This window comes from Taudactylus pleione, unplaced genomic scaffold (genome assembly GCF_031769625.1).
Source record: "Taudactylus pleione unplaced genomic scaffold, aTauple2 ptg000174l, whole genome shotgun sequence".
Taxonomy (NCBI): Eukaryota; Metazoa; Chordata; class Amphibia; order Anura; family Myobatrachidae; genus Taudactylus; species Taudactylus pleione.
Window position 1 is genome coordinate 8,495,494 of NW_028284576.1, and position 18,829 is coordinate 8,514,322.

Genomic DNA, 18,829 nt, shown 5'->3' on the forward strand with positions numbered 1-18,829 from the left:
TGGTGTTTTTGGCAAAAATATTCCGAGGACCTCACTTTGCCTGACCAGGAATCGAACCCAGGCCGCAGCGGTGAGAGCGCCGAATCCTAGCCACTAGACCACCTGGGAGGGATGGTTTAGTTTGACACTCCATGAAAGAAAAGGAAGTTTCCTGAATGAAGTCCAAAGCAATGGAATGTGAGGGAGTGGGCTAATAGGAATCAGTTTTAGAAGGAAGGAGAGTAAAAATGGTTGTGCATAGCAGTCTTAAATTACACCACACAGCAGCTTTACCTGATGGATGTATAGTACTGGCACGAAAAAATAATTTTGAGGAGCTAGACGTTGAGAGTCCCTGGCTCCATGATAAATTGTTCTGGTGCTAAAGAAAGAAGACATTAATGACTCAGATATCAAATATGGTCTAATTGGTTCTGATGAAAAAAATACTTTTGTACAAGAGCACAAGTCTTTTAGTAGCTAACTGAAAAATATTCACTAAGAAAGGAAGATAGCTGACTCTCTGTTATCAATTTCCATTGTCTGTTTTGACATCTCACTGTTGCTCAAGTATTAGAAATGATGCGCTGAACTGAAAGTGCATCATTTCTTTGAAAGGTTGGAGTTTTTGGCAAAAATATTCCAAGGACCTCACTTTCCCAGCCCGGGAATCGAACCCGGGCAGCGGCGGTGAGAGCGCCGAATCCTAGCCAGTAGACCACCAGGGAGGGATGGTTTAGTTTGACACTCCATGTCAAAAAAAATACTTTTGTACAAGAGCACAAGTCTTTTAGTAGCTAACTGAAAAATATTCACTAAGAAAGGAAGATAGCTGACTCTTTGTTATCAATTTCCATTGTCTGTTTTGACAACTCACTGTTGCTCAAGTATTAGAAATGATGCGCTGAACTGAAAGTGCATCATTTCTTTGAAAGGTTGGTGTTTTTGGCAAAAATATTCCGAGGACCTCACTTTGCCTGACCAGGAATCGAACCCAGGCCGCAGCGGTGAGAGCGCCGAATCCTAGCCACTAGACCACCTGGGAGGGATGGTTTAGTTTGACACTCCATGAAAGAAAAGGAAGTTTCCTGAATGAAGTCCAAAGCAATGGAATGTGAGGGAGTGGGCTAATAGGAATCAGTTTTAGAAGGAAGGAGAGTAAAAATGGTTGTGCATAGCAGTCTGAAATTACACCACACAGCAGCTTTACCTGATGGATGTATAGTACTGGCACGAAAAAATTATTTTGAGGAGCTAGACGTTGAGAGTCCCTGGCTCCATGATAAATTGTTCTGGTGCTAAAGAAAGAAGACATTAATGACTCAGATATCAAATATGGTCTAATTGGTTCTGATGAAAAAAATACTTTTGTACAAGAGCACAAGTCTTTTAGTAGCTAACTGAAAAATATTCACTAAGAAAGGAAGATAGCTGACTCTCTGTTATCAATTTCCATTGTCTGTTTTGACATCTCACTGTTGCTCAAGTATTAGAAATGATGCGCTGAACTGAAAGTGCATCATTTCTTTGAAAGGTTGGAGTTTTTGGCAAAAATATTCCAAGGACCTCACTTTCCCAGCCCGGGAATCGAACCCGGGCAGCGGCGGTGAGAGCGCCGAATCCTAGCCAGTAGACCACCAGGGAGGGATGGTTTAGTTTGACACTCCATGTCAAAAAAAATACTTTTGTACAAGAGCACAAGTCTTTTAGTAGCTAACTGAAAAATATTCACTAAGAAAGGCAGATAGCTGACTCTTTGTTATCAATTTCCATTGTCTGTTTTGACAACTCACTGTTGCTCAAGTATTAGAAATGATGCGCTGAACTGAAAGTGCATCATTTCTTTGAAAGGTTGGTGTTTTTGGCAAAAATATTCCGAGGACCTCACTTTGCCTGACCAGGAATCGAACCCAGGCCGCAGCGGTGAGAGCGCCGAATCCTAGCCACTAGACCACCTGGGAGGGATGGTTTAGTTTGACACTCCATGAAAGAAAAGGAAGTTTCCTGAATGAAGTCCAAAGCAATGGAATGTGAGGGAGTGGGCTAATAGGAATCAGTTTTAGAAGGAAGGAGAGTAAAAATGGTTGTGCATAGCAGTCTTAAATTACACCACACAGCAGCTTTACCTGATGGATGTATAGTACTGGCACGAAAAAATTATTTTGAGGAGCTAGACGTTGAGAGTCCCTGGCTCCATGATAAATTGTTCTGGTGCTAAAGAAAGAAGACATTAATGACTCAGATATCAAATATGGTCTAATTGGTTCTGATGAAAAAAATACTTTTGTACAAGAGCACAAGTCTTTTAGTAGCTAACTGAAAAATATTCACTAAGAAAGGAAGATAGCTGACTCTCTGTTATCAATTTCCATTGTCTGTTTTGACATCTCACTGTTGCTCAAGTATTAGAAATGATGCGCTGAACTGAAAGTGCATCATTTCTTTGAAAGGTTGGAGTTTTTGGCAAAAATATTCCAAGGACCTCACTTTCCCAGCCCGGGAATCGAACCCGGGCAGCGGCGGTGAGAGCGCCGAATCCTAGCCAGTAGACCACCAGGGAGGGATGGTTTAGTTTGACACTCCATGTCAAAAAAAATACTTTTGTACAAGAGCACAAGTCTTTTAGTAGCTAACTGAAAAATATTCACTAAGAAAGGAAGATAGCTGACTCTTTGTTATCAATTTCCATTGTCTGTTTTGACAACTCACTGTTGCTCAAGTATTAGAAATGATGCGCTGAACTGAAAGTGCATCATTTCTTTGAAAGGTTGGTGTTTTTGGCAAAAATATTCCGAGGACCTCACTTTGCCTGACCAGGAATCGAACCCAGGCCGCAGCGGTGAGAGCGCCGAATCCTAGCCACTAGACCACCTGGGAGGGATGGTTTAGTTTGACACTCCATGAAAGAAAAGGAAGTTTCCTGAATGAAGTCCAAAGCAATGGAATGTGAGGGAGTGGGCTAATAGGAATCAGTTTTAGAAGGAAGGAGAGTAAAAATGGTTGTGCATAGCAGTCTTAAATTACACCACACAGCAGCTTTACCTGATGGATGTATAGTACTGGCACGAAAAAATTATTTTGAGGAGCTAGACGTTGAGAGTCCCTGGCTCCATGATAAATTGTTCTGGTGCTAAAGAAAGAAGACATTAATGACTCAGATATCAAATATGGTCTAATTGGTTCTGATGAAAAAAATACTTTTGTACAAGAGCACAAGTCTTTTAGTAGCTAACTGAAAAATATTCACTAAGAAAGGAAGATAGCTGACTCTCTGTTATCAATTTCCATTGTCTGTTTTGACATCTCACTGTTGCTCAAGTATTAGAAATGATGCGCTGAACTGAAAGTGCATCATTTCTTTGAAAGGTTGGTGTTTTTGGCAAAAATATTCCAAGGACCTCACTTTCCCAGCCCGGGAATCGAACCCAGGCAGCGGCGGTGAGAGCGCCGAATCCTAGCCAGTAGACCACCAGGGAGGGATGGTTTAGTTTGACACTCCATGTCAAAAAAATACTTTTGTACAAGAGCACAAGTCTTTTAGTAGCTAACTGAAAAATATTCACTAAGAAAGGAAGATAGCTGACTCTTTGTTATCAATTTCCATTGTCTGTTTTGACAACTCACTGTTGCTCAAGTATTAGAAATGATGCGCTGAACTGAAAGTGCATCATTTCTTTGAAAGGTTGGTGTTTTTGGCAAAAATATTCCAAGGACCTCACTTTCCCAGCCCGGGAATCAAACCCAGGCAGCGGCGGTGAGAGCGCCGAATCCTAGCCAGTAGACCACCAGGGAGGGATGGTTTAGTTTGACACTCCATGTCAAAAAAATACTTTTGTACAAGAGCACAAGTCTTTTAGTAGCTAACTGAAAAATATTCACTAAGAAAGGAAGATAGCTGACTCTTTGTTATCAATTTCCATTGTCTGTTTTGACAACTCACTGTTGCTCAAGTATTAGAAATGATGCGCTGAACTGAAAGTGCATCATTTCTTTGAAAGGTTGGTGTTTTTGGCAAAAATATTCCGAGGACCTCACTTTGCCTGACCAGGAATCGAACCCAGGCCGCAGCGGTGAGAGCGCCGAATCCTAGCCACTAGACCACCTGGGAGGGATGGTTTAGTTTGACACTCCATGAAAGAAAAGGAAGTTTCCTGAATGAAGTCCAAAGCAATGGAATGTGAGGGAGTGGGCTACTAGGAATCAGTTTTAGAAGGAAGGAGAGTAAAAATGGTTGTGCATAGCAGTCTTAAATTACATCACACAGCAGCTTTACCTGATGGATGTATAGTAATGGCACGAAAAAATTATTTTGAGGAGCTAGACGTTGAGAGTCCCTGGCTCCATGATAAATTGTTCTGGTGCTAAAGAAAGAAGACATTAATGATTCAGATATCAAATAAGGTTTAATTGGTTCTGATGAAAAAAATACTTTTGTACAAGAGCACAAGTCTTTTAGTAGCTAACTGAAAAATATTCACTAAGAAAGGAAGATAGCTGACTCTTTGTTATCAATTTCCATTGTCTGTTTTGACATCTCACTGTTGCTCAAGTATTAGAAATGATGCGCTGAACTGAAAGTGCATCATTTCTTTGAAAGGTTGGTGTTTTGGGCAAAAATATTCCAAGGACCTCACTTTCCCAGCCCGGGAATCGAACCCAGGCAGCGGCGGTGAGAGCGCCGAATCCTAGCCAGTAGACCACCAGGGAGGGATGGTTTAGTTTGACACTCCATGTCAAAAAAATACTTTTGTACAAGAGCACAAGTCTTTTAGTAGCTAACTGAAAAATATTCACTAAGAAAGGAAGATAGCTGACTCTTTGTTATCAATTTCCATTGTCTGTTTTGACAACTCACTGTTGCTCAAGTATTAGAAATGATGCGCTGAACTGAAAGTGCATCATTTCTTTGAAAGGTTGGTGTTTTTGGCAAAAATATTCCGAGGACCTCACTTTGCCTGACCAGGAATCGAACCCAGGCCGCAGCGGTGAGAGCGCCGAATCCTAGCCACTAGACCACCTGGGAGGGATGGTTTAGTTTGACACTCCATGAAAGAAAAGGAAGTTTCCTGAATGAAGTCCAAAAGCAATGGAATGTGAGGGAGTGGGCTACTAGGAATCAGTTTTAGAAGGAAGGAGAGTAAAAATGGTTGTGCATAGCAGTCTTAAATTACACCACACAGCAGCTTTACCTGATGGATGTATAGTACTGGCACGAAAAAATAATTTTGAGGAGCTAGACGTTGAGAGTCCCTGGCTCCATGATAAATTGTTCTGGTGCTAAGGAAAGAAGACATTAATGACTCAGATATCAAATATGGTCTAATTGGTTCTGATGAAAAAAATACTTTTGTACAAGAGCACAAGTCTTTTAGTAGCTAACTGAAAAATATTCACTAAGAAAGGAAGATAGCTGACTCTCTGTTATCAATTTCCATTGTCTGTTTTGACATCTCACTGTTGCTCAAGTATTAGAAATGATGCGCTGAACTGAAAGTGCATCATTTCTTTGAAAGGTTGGTGTTTTTGGCAAAAATATTCCAAGGACCTCACTTTCCCAGCCCGGGAATCGAACCCGGGCAGCGGCGGTGAGAGCGCCGAATCCTAGCCAGTAGACCACCAGGGAGGGATGGTTTAGTTTGACACTCCATGTCAAAAAAAAATACTTTTGTACAAGAGCACAAGTCTTTTAGTAGCTAACTGAAAAATATTCACTAAGAAAGGAAGATAGCTGACTCTTTGTTATCAATTTCCATTGTCTGTTTTGACAACTCACTGTTGCTCAAGTATTAGAAATGATGCGCTGAACTGAAAGTGCATCATTTCTTTGAAAGGTTGGTGTTTTTGGCAAAAATATTCAGAGGACCTCACTTTGCCTGACCAGGAATCGAACCAAGGCCGCAGCGGTGAGAGCGCCGAATCCTAGCCACTAGACCACCTGGGAGGGTTGGTTTAGTTTGACACTCCATGAAAGAAAAGGAAGTTTCCTGAATGAAGTCCAAAGCAATGGAATGTGAGGGAGTGGGCTACTAGGAATCAGTTTTAGAAGGAAGGAGAGTAAAAATGGTTGTGCATAGCAGTCTTAAATTACACCACACAGCAGCTTTACCTGATGGATGTATAGTACTGGCACGAAAAAATTATTTTGAGGAGCTAGACGTTGAGAGTCCCTGGCTCCATGATAAATTGTTCTGGTGCTAAAGAAAGAAGACATTAATGACTCAGATATCAAATATGGTCTAATTGGTTCTGATGAAAAAAATACTTTTGTACAAGAGCACAAGTCTTTTAGTAGCTAACTGAAAAATATTCACTAAGAAAGGAAGATAGCTGACTCTCTGTTATCAATTTCCATTGTCTGTTTTGACATCTCACTGTTGCTCAAGTATTAGAAATGATGCGCTGAACTGAAAGTGCATCATTTCTTTGAAAGGTTGGTGTTTTGGGCAAAAATATTCCAAGGACCTCACTTTCCCAGCCCGGGAATCGAACCCAGGCAGCGGCGGTGAGAGCGCCGAATCCTAGCCAGTAGACCACCAGGGAGGGATGGTTTAGTTTGACACTCCATGTCAAAAAAATACTTTTGTACAAGAGCACAAGTCTTTTAGTAGCTAACTGAAAAATATTCACTAAGAAAGGAAGATAGCTGACTCTTTGTTATCAATTTCCATTGTCTGTTTTGACAACTCACTGTTGCTCAAGTATTAGAAATGATGCGCTGAACTGAAAGTGCATCATTTCTTTGAAAGGTTGGTGTTTTTGGCAAAAATATTCCGAGGACCTCACTTTGCCTGACCAGGAATCGAACCCAGGCCGCAGCGGTGAGAGCGCTGAATCCTAGCCACTAGACCACCTGGGAGGGATGGTTTAGTTTGACACTCCATGAAAGAAAAGGAAGTTTCCTGAATGAAGTCCAAAGCAATGGAATGTGAGGGAGTGGGCTACTAGGAATCAGTTTTAGAAGGAAGGAGAGTAAAAATGGTTGTGCATAGCAGTCTTAAATTACACCACACAGCAGCTTTACCTGATGGATGTATAGTACTGGCACGAAAAAATAATTTTGAGGAGCTAGACGTTGAGAGTCCCTGGCTCCATGATAAATTGTTCTGGTGCTAAGGAAAGAAGACATTAATGACTCAGATATCAAATATGGTCTAATTGGTTCTGATGAAAAAAATACTTTTGTACAAGAGCACAAGTCTTTTAGTAGCTAACTGAAAAATATTCACTAAGAAAGGAAGATAGCTGACTCTCTGTTATCAATTTCCATTGTCTGTTTTGACATCTCACTGTTGCTCAAGTATTAGAAATGATGCGCTGAACTGAAAGTGCATCATTTCTTTGAAAGGTTGGTGTTTTTGGCAAAAATATTCCAAGGACCTCACTTTCCCAGCCCGGGAATCGAACCCGGGCAGCGGCGGTGAGAGCGCCGAATCCTAGCCAGTAGACCACCAGGGAGGGATGGTTTAGTTTGACACTCCATGTCAAAAAAAATACTTTTGTACAAGAGCACAAGTCTTTTAGTAGCTAACTGAAAAATATTCACTAAGAAAGGAAGATAGCTGACTCTTTGTTATCAATTTCCATTGTCTGTTTTGACAACTCACTGTTGCTCAAGTATTAGAAATGATGCGCTGAACTGAAAGTGCATCATTTCTTTGAAAGGTTGGTGTTTTTGGCAAAAATATTCAGAGGACCTCACTTTGCCTGACCAGGAATCGAACCAAGGCCGCAGCGGTGAGAGCGCCGAATCCTAGCCACTAGACCACCTGGGAGGGTTGGTTTAGTTTGACACTCCATGAAAGAAAAGGAAGTTTCCTGAATGAAGTCCAAAGCAATGGAATGTGAGGGAGTGGGCTACTAGGAATCAGTTTTAGAAGGAAGGAGAGTAAAAATGGTTGTGCATAGCAGTCTTAAATTACACCACACAGCAGCTTTACCTGATGGATGTATAGTACTGGCACGAAAAAATTATTTTGAGGAGCTAGACGTTGAGAGTCCCTGGCTCCATGATAAATTGTTCTGGTGCTAAAGAAAGAAGACATTAATGACTCAGATATCAAATATGGTCTAATTGGTTCTGATGAAAAAAATACTTTTGTACAAGAGCACAAGTCTTTTAGTAGCTAACTGAAAAATATTCACTAAGAAAGGAAGATAGCTGACTCTCTGTTATCAATTTCCATTGTCTGTTTTGACATCTCACTGTTGCTCAAGTATTAGAAATGATGCGCTGAACTGAAAGTGCATCATTTCTTTGAAAGGTTGGTGTTTTTGGCAAAAATATTCCAAGGACCTCACTTTCCCAGCCCGGGAATCGAACCCGGGCAGCGGCGGTGAGAGCGCCGAATCCTAGCCAGTAGACCACCAGGGAGGGATGGTTTAGTTTGACACTCCATGTCAAAAAAAATACTTTTGTACAAGAGCACAAGTCTTTTAGTAGCTAACTGAAAAATATTCACTAAGAAAGGAAGATAGCTGACTCTTTGTTATCAATTTCCATTGTCTGTTTTGACAACTCACTGTTGCTCAAGTATTAGAAATGATGCGCTGAACTGAAAGTGCATCATTTCTTTGAAAGGTTGGTGTTTTTGGCAAAAATATTCCGAGGACCTCACTTTCCCTGACCAGGAATCGAACCCAGGCCGCAGCGGTGAGAGCGCCGAATCCTAGCCACTAGACCACCTGGGAGGGATGGTTTAGTTTGACACTCCATGAAAGAAAAGGAAGTTTTCTGAATGAAGTCCAAAGCAATGGAATGTGAGGGAGTGGGCTACTAGGAATCAGTTTTAGAAGGAAGGAGAGTAAAAATGGTTGTGCATAGCAGTCTTAAATTACACCACACAGCAGCTTTACCTGATGGATGTATAGTACGGGCACGCAAAAATTATTTTGAGGAGCTAGACGTTGAGAGTCCCTGGCTCCATGATAAATTGTTCTGGTGCTAAAGAAAGAAGACATTAATGATTCAGATATCAAATAAGGTCTAATTGGTTCTGATGAAAAAAATACTTTTGTACAAGAGCACAAGTCTTTTAGTAGCTAACTGAAAAATATTCACTAAGAAAGGAAGATAGCTGACTCTTTGTTATCAATTTCCATTGTCTGTTTTGACAACTCACTGTTGCTCAAGTATTAGAAATGATGCGCTGAACTGAAAGTGCATCATTTCTTTGAAAGGTTGGTGTTTTTAGCAAAAATATTCCAAGGACCTCGCTTTCCCTGACCGGGAATTGAACCCGGGCCGCGGCGGTGAGAGCGCTGAATCCTAGCCAGTAGACCACCAGGGAGGGATGGTTTAGTTTGACACTCCATGTCAAAAAAAATACTTTTGTACAAGAGCACAAGTCTTTTAGTAGCTAACCGAAAAATATTCACTAAGAAAGGAAGATAGCTGACTCTTTGTTATCAATTTCCATTGTCTGTTTTGACAACTCACTGTTGCTCAAGTATTAGAAATGATGCGCTGAACTGAAAGTGCATCATTTCTTTGAAAGGTTGGTGTTTTTGGCAAAAATATTCCGAGGACCACACTTTCCCTGACCGGGAATCGAACCCGGGCCGCGGCGGTGAGAGCGCCGAATCCTAGCCACTAGACGACCAGGGATGGATGGTTTAGTTTGACACTCCATGAAAGAAAAGGAAGTTTCCTGAATGAAGTCCAAAGCAATGGAATGTGAGGGAGTGGGCTAATAGGAATCAGTTTTAGAATGAAGGAGAGTAAAAATGGTTGTGCATAGCAGTCTTAAATTACACCACACAGCAGCTTTACCTGATGGATGTATAGTACTGGCACGAAAAAATTATTTTGAGGAGCTAGACGTTGAGAGTCCCTGGCTCCATGATAAATTGTTCTGGTGCTAAAGAAAGAAGACATTAATGACTCAGATATCAAATATGGTCTAATTGGTTCTGATGAAAAAAATACTTTTGTACAAGAGCACAAGTCTTTTAGTAGCTAACTGAAAAATATTCACTAAGAAAGGAAGATAGCTGACTCTCTGTTATCAATTTCCATTGTCTGTTTTGACATCTCACTGTTGCTCAAGTATTAGAAATGATGCGCTGAACTGAAAGTGCATCATTTCTTTGAAAGGTTGGTGTTTTTGGCAAAAATATTCCAAGGACCTCACTTTCCCAGCCCGGGAATCGAACCGAGGCAGCGGCGGTGAGAGCGCCGAATCCTAGCCAGTAGACCACCAGGGAGGGATGGTTTAGTTTGACACTCCATGTCAAAAAAATACTTTTGTACAAGAGCACAAGTCTTTTAGTAGCTAACTGAAAAATATTCACTAAGAAAGGAAGATAGCTGACTCTTTGTTATCAATTTCCATTGTCTGTTTTGACAACTCACTGTTGCTCAAGTATTAGAAATGATGCGCTGAACTGAAAGTGCATCATTTCTTTGAAAGGTTGGTGTTTTTGGCAAAAATATTCCGAGGACCTCACTTTGCCTGACCAGGAATCGAACCCAGGCCGCAGCGGTGAGAGCGCCGAATCCTAGCCACTAGACCACCTGGGAGGGATGGTTTAGTTTGACACGCCATGAAAGAAAAGGAAGTTTCCTGAATGAAGTCCAAAGCAATGGAATGTGAGGGAGTGGGCTACTAGGAATCAGTTTTAGAAGGAAGGAGAGTAAAAATGGTTGTGCATAGCAGTCTTAAATTACATCACACAGCAGCTTTACCTGATGGATGTATAGTAATGGCACGAAAAAATTATTTTGAGGAGCTAGACGTTGAGAGTCCCTGGCTCCATGATAAATTGTTCTGGTGCTAAAGAAAGAAGACATTAATGATTCAGATATCAAATAAGGTTTAATTGGTTCTGATGAAAAAAATACTTTTGTACAAGAGCACAAGTCTTTTAGTAGCTAACTGAAAAATATTCACTAAGAAAGGAAGATAGCTGACTCTTTGTTATCAATTTCCATTGTCTGTTTTGACAACTCACTGTTGCTCAAGTATTAGAAATGATGCGCTGAACTGAAAGTGCATCATTTCTTTGAAAGGTTGGTGTTTTTGGCAAAAATATTCCGAGGACCTCACTTTCCCTGACAGGGAATCGAACCCGGGCCGCGGCGGTGAGAGCGCCGAATCCTAGCCACTAGACCACCAGGGATGGATGGTTTAGTTTGACACTCCATGAAAGAAAAGGAAGTTTCCTGAATGAAGTCCAAAGCAATGGAAAGTGAGGGAGTGGGCTACTAGGAATCAGTTTTAGAATGAAGGAGAGTAAAAATGGTTGTGCATAGCAGTCTTAAATTACACCACACAGCAGCTTTACCTGATGGATGTATAGTACTGGCACGAAAAAATTATTTTGAGGAGCTAGACGTTGAGAGTCCCTGGCTCCATGATAAATTGTTCTGGTGCTAAAGAAAGAAGACATTAATGACTCAGATATCAAATATGGTCTAATTGGTTCTGATGAAAAAAATACTTTTGTACAAGAGCACAAGTCTTTTAGTAGCTAACTGAAAAATATTCACTAAGAAAGGAAGATAGCTGACTCTTTGTTATCAATTTCCATTGTCTGTTTTGACAACTCACTGTTGCTCAAGTATTAGAAATGATGCGCTGAACTGAAAGTGCATCATTTCTTTGAAAGGTTGGTGTTTTTATCAAAAATATTCCGAGGACCTCACTTTCCCTGACCGGGAATCGAACCTGGGCCGCGGCGGAGAGAGCGCCGAATCCTAGCCACTAGACCACCAGGGAGGGATGGTTTAGTTTGACACTCCATGAAAAAAAAGGAAGTTTTCTGAATGAAGTCCAAAGCAATGGAATGTGAGGGAGTGGGCTACTAGGAATCAGTTTTAGAAGGAAGGAGAGTAAAAATGGTTGTGCATAGCAGTCTTAAATTACACCACACAGCAGCTTTACCTGATGGATGTATAGTACTGGCACGAAAAAATAATTTTGAGGAGCTAGACGTTGAGAGTCCCTGGCTCCATGATAAATTGTTCTGGTGCTAAAGAAAGAAGACATTAATGACTCAGATATCAAATATGGTCTAATTGGTTCTGATGAAAGAAATACTTTTGTACAAGAGCACAAGTCTTTTAGTAGCTAACTGAAAAATATTCACTAAGAAAGGAAGATAGCTGACTCTCTGTTATCAATTTCCATTGTCTGTTTTGACATCTCACTGTTGCTCAAGTATTAGAAATGATGCGCTGAACTGAAAGTGCATCATTTCTTTGAAAGGTTGGTGTTTTTGGCAAAAATATTCCAAGGACCTCACTTTCCCAGCCCGGGAATCGAACCCGGGCAGCGGCGGTGAGAGCGCCGAATCCTAGCCAGTAGACCACCAGGGAGGGATGGTTTAGTTTGACACTCCATGTCAAAAAAAATACTTTTGTACAAGAGCACAAGTCTTTTAGTAGCTAACTGAAAAATATTCACTAAGAAAGGAAGATAGCTGACTCTTTGTTATCAATTTCCATTGTCTGTTTTGACAACTCACTGTTGCTCAAGTATTAGAAATGATGCGCTGAACTGAAAGTGCATCATTTCTTTGAAAGGTTGGTGTTTTTGGCAAAAATATTCCGAGGACCTCACTTTGCCTGACCAGGAATCGAACCCAGGCCGCGGCGGTGAGAGCACCGAATCCTAGCCACTAGACCACCTGGGAGGGATGGTTTAGTTTGACACTCCATGAAAGAAAAGGAAGTTTCCTGAATGAAGTCCAAAGCAATGGAATGTGAGGGAGTGGGCTACTAGGAATCAGTTTTAGAAGGAAGGAGAGTAAAAATGGTTGTGCATAGCAGTCTTAAATTACACCACACAGCAGCTTTACCTGATGGATGTATAGTACTGGCACGAAAAAATTATTTTGAGGAGCTAGACGTTGAGAGTCCCTGGCTCCATGATAAATTGTTCTGGTGCTAAAGAAAGAAGACATTAATGACTCAGATATCAAATATGGTCTAATTGGTTCTGATGAAAAAAATACTTTTGTACAAGAGCACAAGTCTTTTAGTAGCTAACTGAAAAATATTCACTAAGAAAGGAAGATAGCTGACTCTCTGTTATCAATTTCCATTGTCTGTTTTGACATCTCACTGTTGCTCAAGTATTAGAAATGATGCGCTGAACTGAAAGTGCATCATTTCTTTGAAAGGTTGGTGTTTTTGGCAAAAATATTCCAAGGACCTCACTTTCCCAGCCCGGGAATCGAACCCGGGCAGCGGCGGTGAGAGCGCCGAATCCTAGCCACTAGACCACCAGGGAGGGATGGTTTAGTTTGACACTCCATGAAAGAAAAGGAAGTTTCCTGAATGAAGTCCAAAGCAATGGAATGTGAGGGAGTGGGCTACTAGGAATCAGTTTTAGAAGGAAGGAGAGTAAAAATGGTTGTGCATAGCAGTCTTAAATTACACCACACAGCAGCTTTACCTGATGGATGTATAGTACTGGCACGAAAAAATAATTTTGAGGAGCTAGACGTTGAGAGTCCCTGGCTCCATGATAAATTGTTCTGGTGCTAAAGAAAGATGACATTAATGACTCAGATATCAAATATGGTCTAATTGGTTCTGATGAAAAAAATACTTTTGTACAAGAGCACAAGTCTTTTAGTAGCTAACTGAAAAATATTCACTAAGAAAGGAAGATAGCTGACTCTCTGTTATCAATTTCCATTGTCTGTTTTGACATCTCACTGTTGCTCAAGTATTAGAAATGATGCGCTGAACTGAAAGTGCATCATTTCTTTGAAAGGTTGGTGTTTTTGGCAAAAATATTCCAAGGACCTCACTTTCCCAGCCCGGGAATCGAACCCGGGCCGCGGCGGTGAGAGCGCCGAATCCTAGCCAGTAGACCACCAGGGAGGGATGGTTTAGTTTGACACTCCATGTCAAAAAAAATACTTTTGTACAAGAGCACAAGTCTTTTAGTAGCTAACTGAAAAATATTCACTAAGAAAGGAAGATAGCTGACTCTTTGTTATCAATTTCCATTGTCTGTTTTGACAACTCACTGTTGCTCAAGTATTAGAAATGATGCGCTGAACTGAAAGTGCATCATTTCTTTGAAAGGTTGGTGTTTTTGGCAAAAATATTCCGAGGACCTCACTTTCCCTGACTGGGAATCGAACCCGGGCCGCGGCGTGAGAGCGCCGAATCCTAGCCACTAGACCACCAGGGAGGGATGGTTTAGTTTGACACTCCATGAAAGAAAAGGAAGTTTCCTGAATGAAGTCCAAAGCAATGGAATGTGAGGGAGTGGGCTACTAGGAATCAGTTTTAGAATGAAGGAGAGTAAAAATGGTTGTGCATAGCAGTCTTAAATTACACCACACAGCAGCTTTACCTGATGGATGTATAGTACTGGCACGAAAAAATAATTTTGAGGAGCTAGACGTTGAGAGTCCCTGGCTCCATGATAAATTGTTCTGGTGCTAAAGAAAGAAGACATTAATGACTCAGATATCAAATATGGTCTAATTGGTTCTGATGAAAAAAATACTTTTGTACAAGAGCACAAGTATTTTAGTAGCTAACTGAAAAATATTCACTAAGAAAGGAAGATAGCTGACTCTCTGTTATCAATTTCCATTGTCTGTTTTGACATCTCACTGTTGCTCAAGTATTAGAAATGATGCGCTGAACTGAAAGTGCATCATTTCTTTGAAAGGTTGGTGTTTTTGGCAAAAATATTCCAAGGACCTCACTTTCCCAGCCCGGGAATCGAACCCGGGCCGCGGCGGTGAGAGCGCCGAATCCTAGCCAGTAGACCACCAGGGAGGGATGGTTTAGTTTGACACTCCATGTCAAAAAAAATACTTTTGTACAAGAGCACAAGTCTTTTAGTAGCTAACTGAAAAATATTCACTAAGAAAGGAAGATAGCTGACTCTTTGTTATCAATTTCCATTGTCTGTTTTGACAACTCACTGTTGCTCAAGTATTAGAAATGATGCGCTGAACTGAAAGTGCATCATTTCTTTGAAAGGTTGGTGTTTTTGGCAAAAATATTCCAAGGACCTCACTTTCCCAGCCCGGGAATCGAACCCGGGCAGCGGCGGTGAGAGCGCCGAATCCTAGCCAGTAGACCACCAGGGAGGGATGGTTTAGTTTGACACTCCATGTCAAAAAAAATACTTTTGTACAAGAGCACAAGTCTTTTAGTAGCTAACTGAAAAATATTCACTAAGAAAGGAAGATAGCTGACTCTTTGTTATCAATTTCCATTGTCTGTTTTGACAACTCACTGTTGCTCAAGTATTAGAAATGATGCGCTGAACTGAAAGTGCATCATTTCTTTGAAAGGTTGGTGTTTTTGGCAAAAATATTCCGAGGACCTCACTTTGCCTGACCAGGAATCGAACCCAGGCCGCAGCGGTGAGAGCGCCGAATCCTAGCCACTAGACCACCTGGGAGGGATGGTTTAGTTTGACACTCCATGAAAGAAAAGGAAGTTTCCTGAATGAAGTCCAAAGCAATGGAATGTGAGGGAGTGGGCTACTAGGAATCAGTTTTAGAAGGAAGGAGAGTAAAAATGGTTGTGCATAGCAGTCTTAAATTACACCACACAGCAGCTTTACCTGATGGATGTATAGTAATGGCACGAAAAAATTATTTTGAGGAGCTAGACGTTGAGAGTCCCTGGCTCCATGATAAATTGTTCTGGTGCTAAAGAAAGAAGACATTAATGATTCAGATATCAAATAAGGTTTAATTGGTTCTGATGAAAAAAATACTTTTGTACAAGAGCACAAGTCTTTTAGTAGCTAACTGAAAAATATTCACTAAGAAAGGAAGATAGCTGACTCTTTGTTATCAATTTCCATTGTCTGTTTTGACAACTCACTGTTGCTCAAGTATTAGAAATGATGCGCTGAACTGAAAGTGCATCATTTCTTTGAAAGGTTGGTGTTTTTGGCAAAAATATTCCGAGGACCTCACTTTCCCTGACCGGGAATCGAACCCGGGCCGCGGCGGTGAGAGCGCCGAATCCTAGCCACTAGACCACCAGGGAGGGATGGTTTAGTTTGACACTCCATGAAAGAAAAGGAAGTTTCCTGAATGAAGTCCAAAGCAATGGAATGTGAGGGAGTGGGCTACTAGGAATCAGTTTTAGAAGGAAGGAGAGTAAAAATGGTTGTGCATAGCAGTCTTAAATTACACCACACAGCAGCTTTACCTGATGGATGTATAGTACTGGCACGAAAAAATAATTTTGAGGAGCTAGACGTTGAGAGTCCCTGGCTCCATGATAAATTGTTCTGGTGCTAAAGAAAGATGACATTAATGACTCAGATATCAAATATGGTCTAATTGGTTCTGATGAAAAAAATACTTTTGTACAAGAGCACAAGTCTTTTAGTAGCTAACTGAAAAATATTCACTAAGAAAGGAAGATAGCTGACTCTCTGTTATCAATTTCCATTGTCTGTTTTGACATCTCACTGTTGCTCAAGTATTAGAAATGATGCGCTGAACTGAAAGTGCATCATTTCTTTGAAAGGTTGGTGTTTTTGGCAAAAATATTCCAAGGACCTCACTTTCCCAGCCCGGGAATCGAACCCGGGCCGCGGCGGTGAGAGCGCCGAATCCTAGCCAGTAGACCACCAGGGAGGGATGGTTTAGTTTGACACTCCATGTCAAAAAAAATACTTTTGTACAAGAGCACAAGTCTTTTAGTAGCTAACTGAAAAATATTCACTAAGAAAGGAAGATAGCTGACTCTTTGTTATCAATTTCCATTGTCTGTTTTGACAACTCACTGTTGCTCAAGTATTAGAAATGATGCGCTGAACTGAAAGTGCATCATTTCTTTGAAAGGTTGGTGTTTTTGGCAAAAATATTCCGAGGACCTCACTTTCCCTGACTGGGAATCGAACCCGGGCCGCGGCGTGAGAGCGCCGAATCCTAGCCACTAGACCACCAGGGAGGGATGGTTTAGTTTGACACTCCATGAAAGAAAAGGAAGTTTCCTGAATGAAGTCCAAAGCAATGGAATGTGAGGGAGTGGGCTACTAGGAATCAGTTTTAGAATGAAGGAGAGTAAAAATGGTTGTGCATAGCAGTCTTAAATTACACCACACAGCAGCTTTACCTGATGGATGTATAGTACTGGCACGAAAAAATTATTTTGAGGAGCTAGACGTTGAGAGTCCCTGGCTCCATGATAAATTGTTCTGGTGCTAAAGAAAGAAGACATTAATGACTCAGATATCAAATATGGTCTAATTGGTTCTGATGAAAAAAATACTTTTGTACAAGAGCACAAGTATTTTAGTAGCTAACTGAAAAATATTCACTAAGAAAGGAAGATAGCTGACTCTCTGTTATCAATTTCCATTGTCTGTTTTGACATCTCACTGTTGCTCAAGTATTAGAAATGATGCGCTGAACTGAAAGTGCATCATTTCTTTGAAAGGTTGGTGTTTTTGGCAAAAATATTCCAAGGACCTCACTTTCCCAGCCCGGGAATCGAACCCGGGCCGCGGCGGTGAGAGCGCCGAATCCTAGCCAGTAGACCACCAGGGAGGGATGGTTTAGTTTGACACTCCATGTCAAAAAAAATACTTTTGTACAAGAGCACAAGTCTTTTAGTAGCTAACTGAAAAATATTCACTAAGAAAGGAAGATAGCTGACTCTTTGTTATCAATTTCCATTGTCTGTTTTGACAACTCACTGTTGCTCAAGTATTAGAAATGATGCGCTGAACTGAAAGTGCATCATTTCTTTGAAAGGTTGGTGTTTTTGGCAAAAATATTCCAAGGACCTCACTTTGCCTGACCAGGAATCGAACCCAGGCCGCAGCGGTGAGAGCGCTGAATCCTAGCCACTAGACCACCTGGGAGGGATGGTTTAGTTTGACACTCCATGAAAGAAAAGGAAGTTTCCTGAATGAAGTCCAAAGCAATGGAATGTGAGGGAGTGCGCTACTAGGAATCAGTTTTAGAAGGAAGGAGAGTAAAAATGGTTGTGCATAGCAGTCTTAAATTACACCACACAGCAGCTTTACCTGATGGATGTATAGTAATGGCACGAAAAAATTATTTTGAGGAGCTAGACGTTGAGAGTCCCTGGCTCCATGATAAATTGTTCTCGTGCTAAAGAAAGAAGACATTAATGATTCAGATATCAAATAAGGTTTAATTGGTTCTGATGAAAAAAATACTTTTGTACAAGAGCACAAGTCTTTTAGTAGCTAACTGAAAAATATTCACTAAGAAAGGAAGATAGCTGACTCTTTGTTATCAATTTCCATTGTCTGTTTTGACAACTCACTGTTGCTCAAGTATTAGAAATGATGCGCTGAACTGAAAGTGCATCATTTCTTTGAAAGGTTGGTGTTTTTAGCAAAAATATTCCAAGGACCTCACTTTCCCTGACCGGGAATCGAACCCGGGCCGCGGCGGTGAGAGCGCTGAATCCTAGCCAGTAGACCACCAGGGAGGGATGGTTTAGTTTGACACTCCATGTCAAAAAAAATTATTTTGTACAAGAGCACAAGTCTTTTAGTAGCTAACTGAAAAATATTCACTAAGAAAGGAAGATAGCTGACTCTTTGTTATCAATTTCCATTGTCTGTTTTGACAACTCACTGTTGCTCAAGTATTAGAAATGATGCGCTGAACTGAAAGTGCATCATTTCTTTGAAAGGTTGGTGTTTTTGGCAAAAATATTCCGAGGACCTCACTTTCCCTGACCGGGAATCGAACCCGGGCCGCGGCGGTGAGAGCACCGAATCCTAGCCACTAGACCACCAGGGATGGATGGTTTAGTTTGACACTCCATGAAAGAAAAGGAAGTTTCCTGAATGAAGTCCAAAGCAATGGAATGTGAGGGAGTGGGCTACTAGGAATCAGTTTTAGAATGAAGGAGAGTAAAAATGGT

At 41.1% G+C, this 18,829-nt stretch overlaps 3 non-coding genes across 3 annotated transcripts; all 3 read right to left on the reverse strand.

The window, feature by feature from the left end:
- Positions 1-9,511: 9,511 nt before the first annotated feature.
- TRNAE-CUC (transfer RNA glutamic acid (anticodon CUC)) lies at positions 9,512-9,583 on the reverse strand. The gene has a single exon. It is a non-coding gene; the product is annotated as a tRNA-Glu (tRNA).
- Positions 9,584-15,886: 6,303 nt separating this feature from the next.
- TRNAE-CUC (transfer RNA glutamic acid (anticodon CUC)) lies at positions 15,887-15,958 on the reverse strand. The gene has a single exon. It is a non-coding gene; the product is annotated as a tRNA-Glu (tRNA).
- Positions 15,959-18,633: 2,675 nt separating this feature from the next.
- On the reverse strand, positions 18,634-18,705 carry TRNAE-CUC (transfer RNA glutamic acid (anticodon CUC)). Its single transcript has one exon. It is a non-coding gene; the product is annotated as a tRNA-Glu (tRNA).
- Between the last annotated feature and the right edge of the window lie 124 nt (positions 18,706-18,829).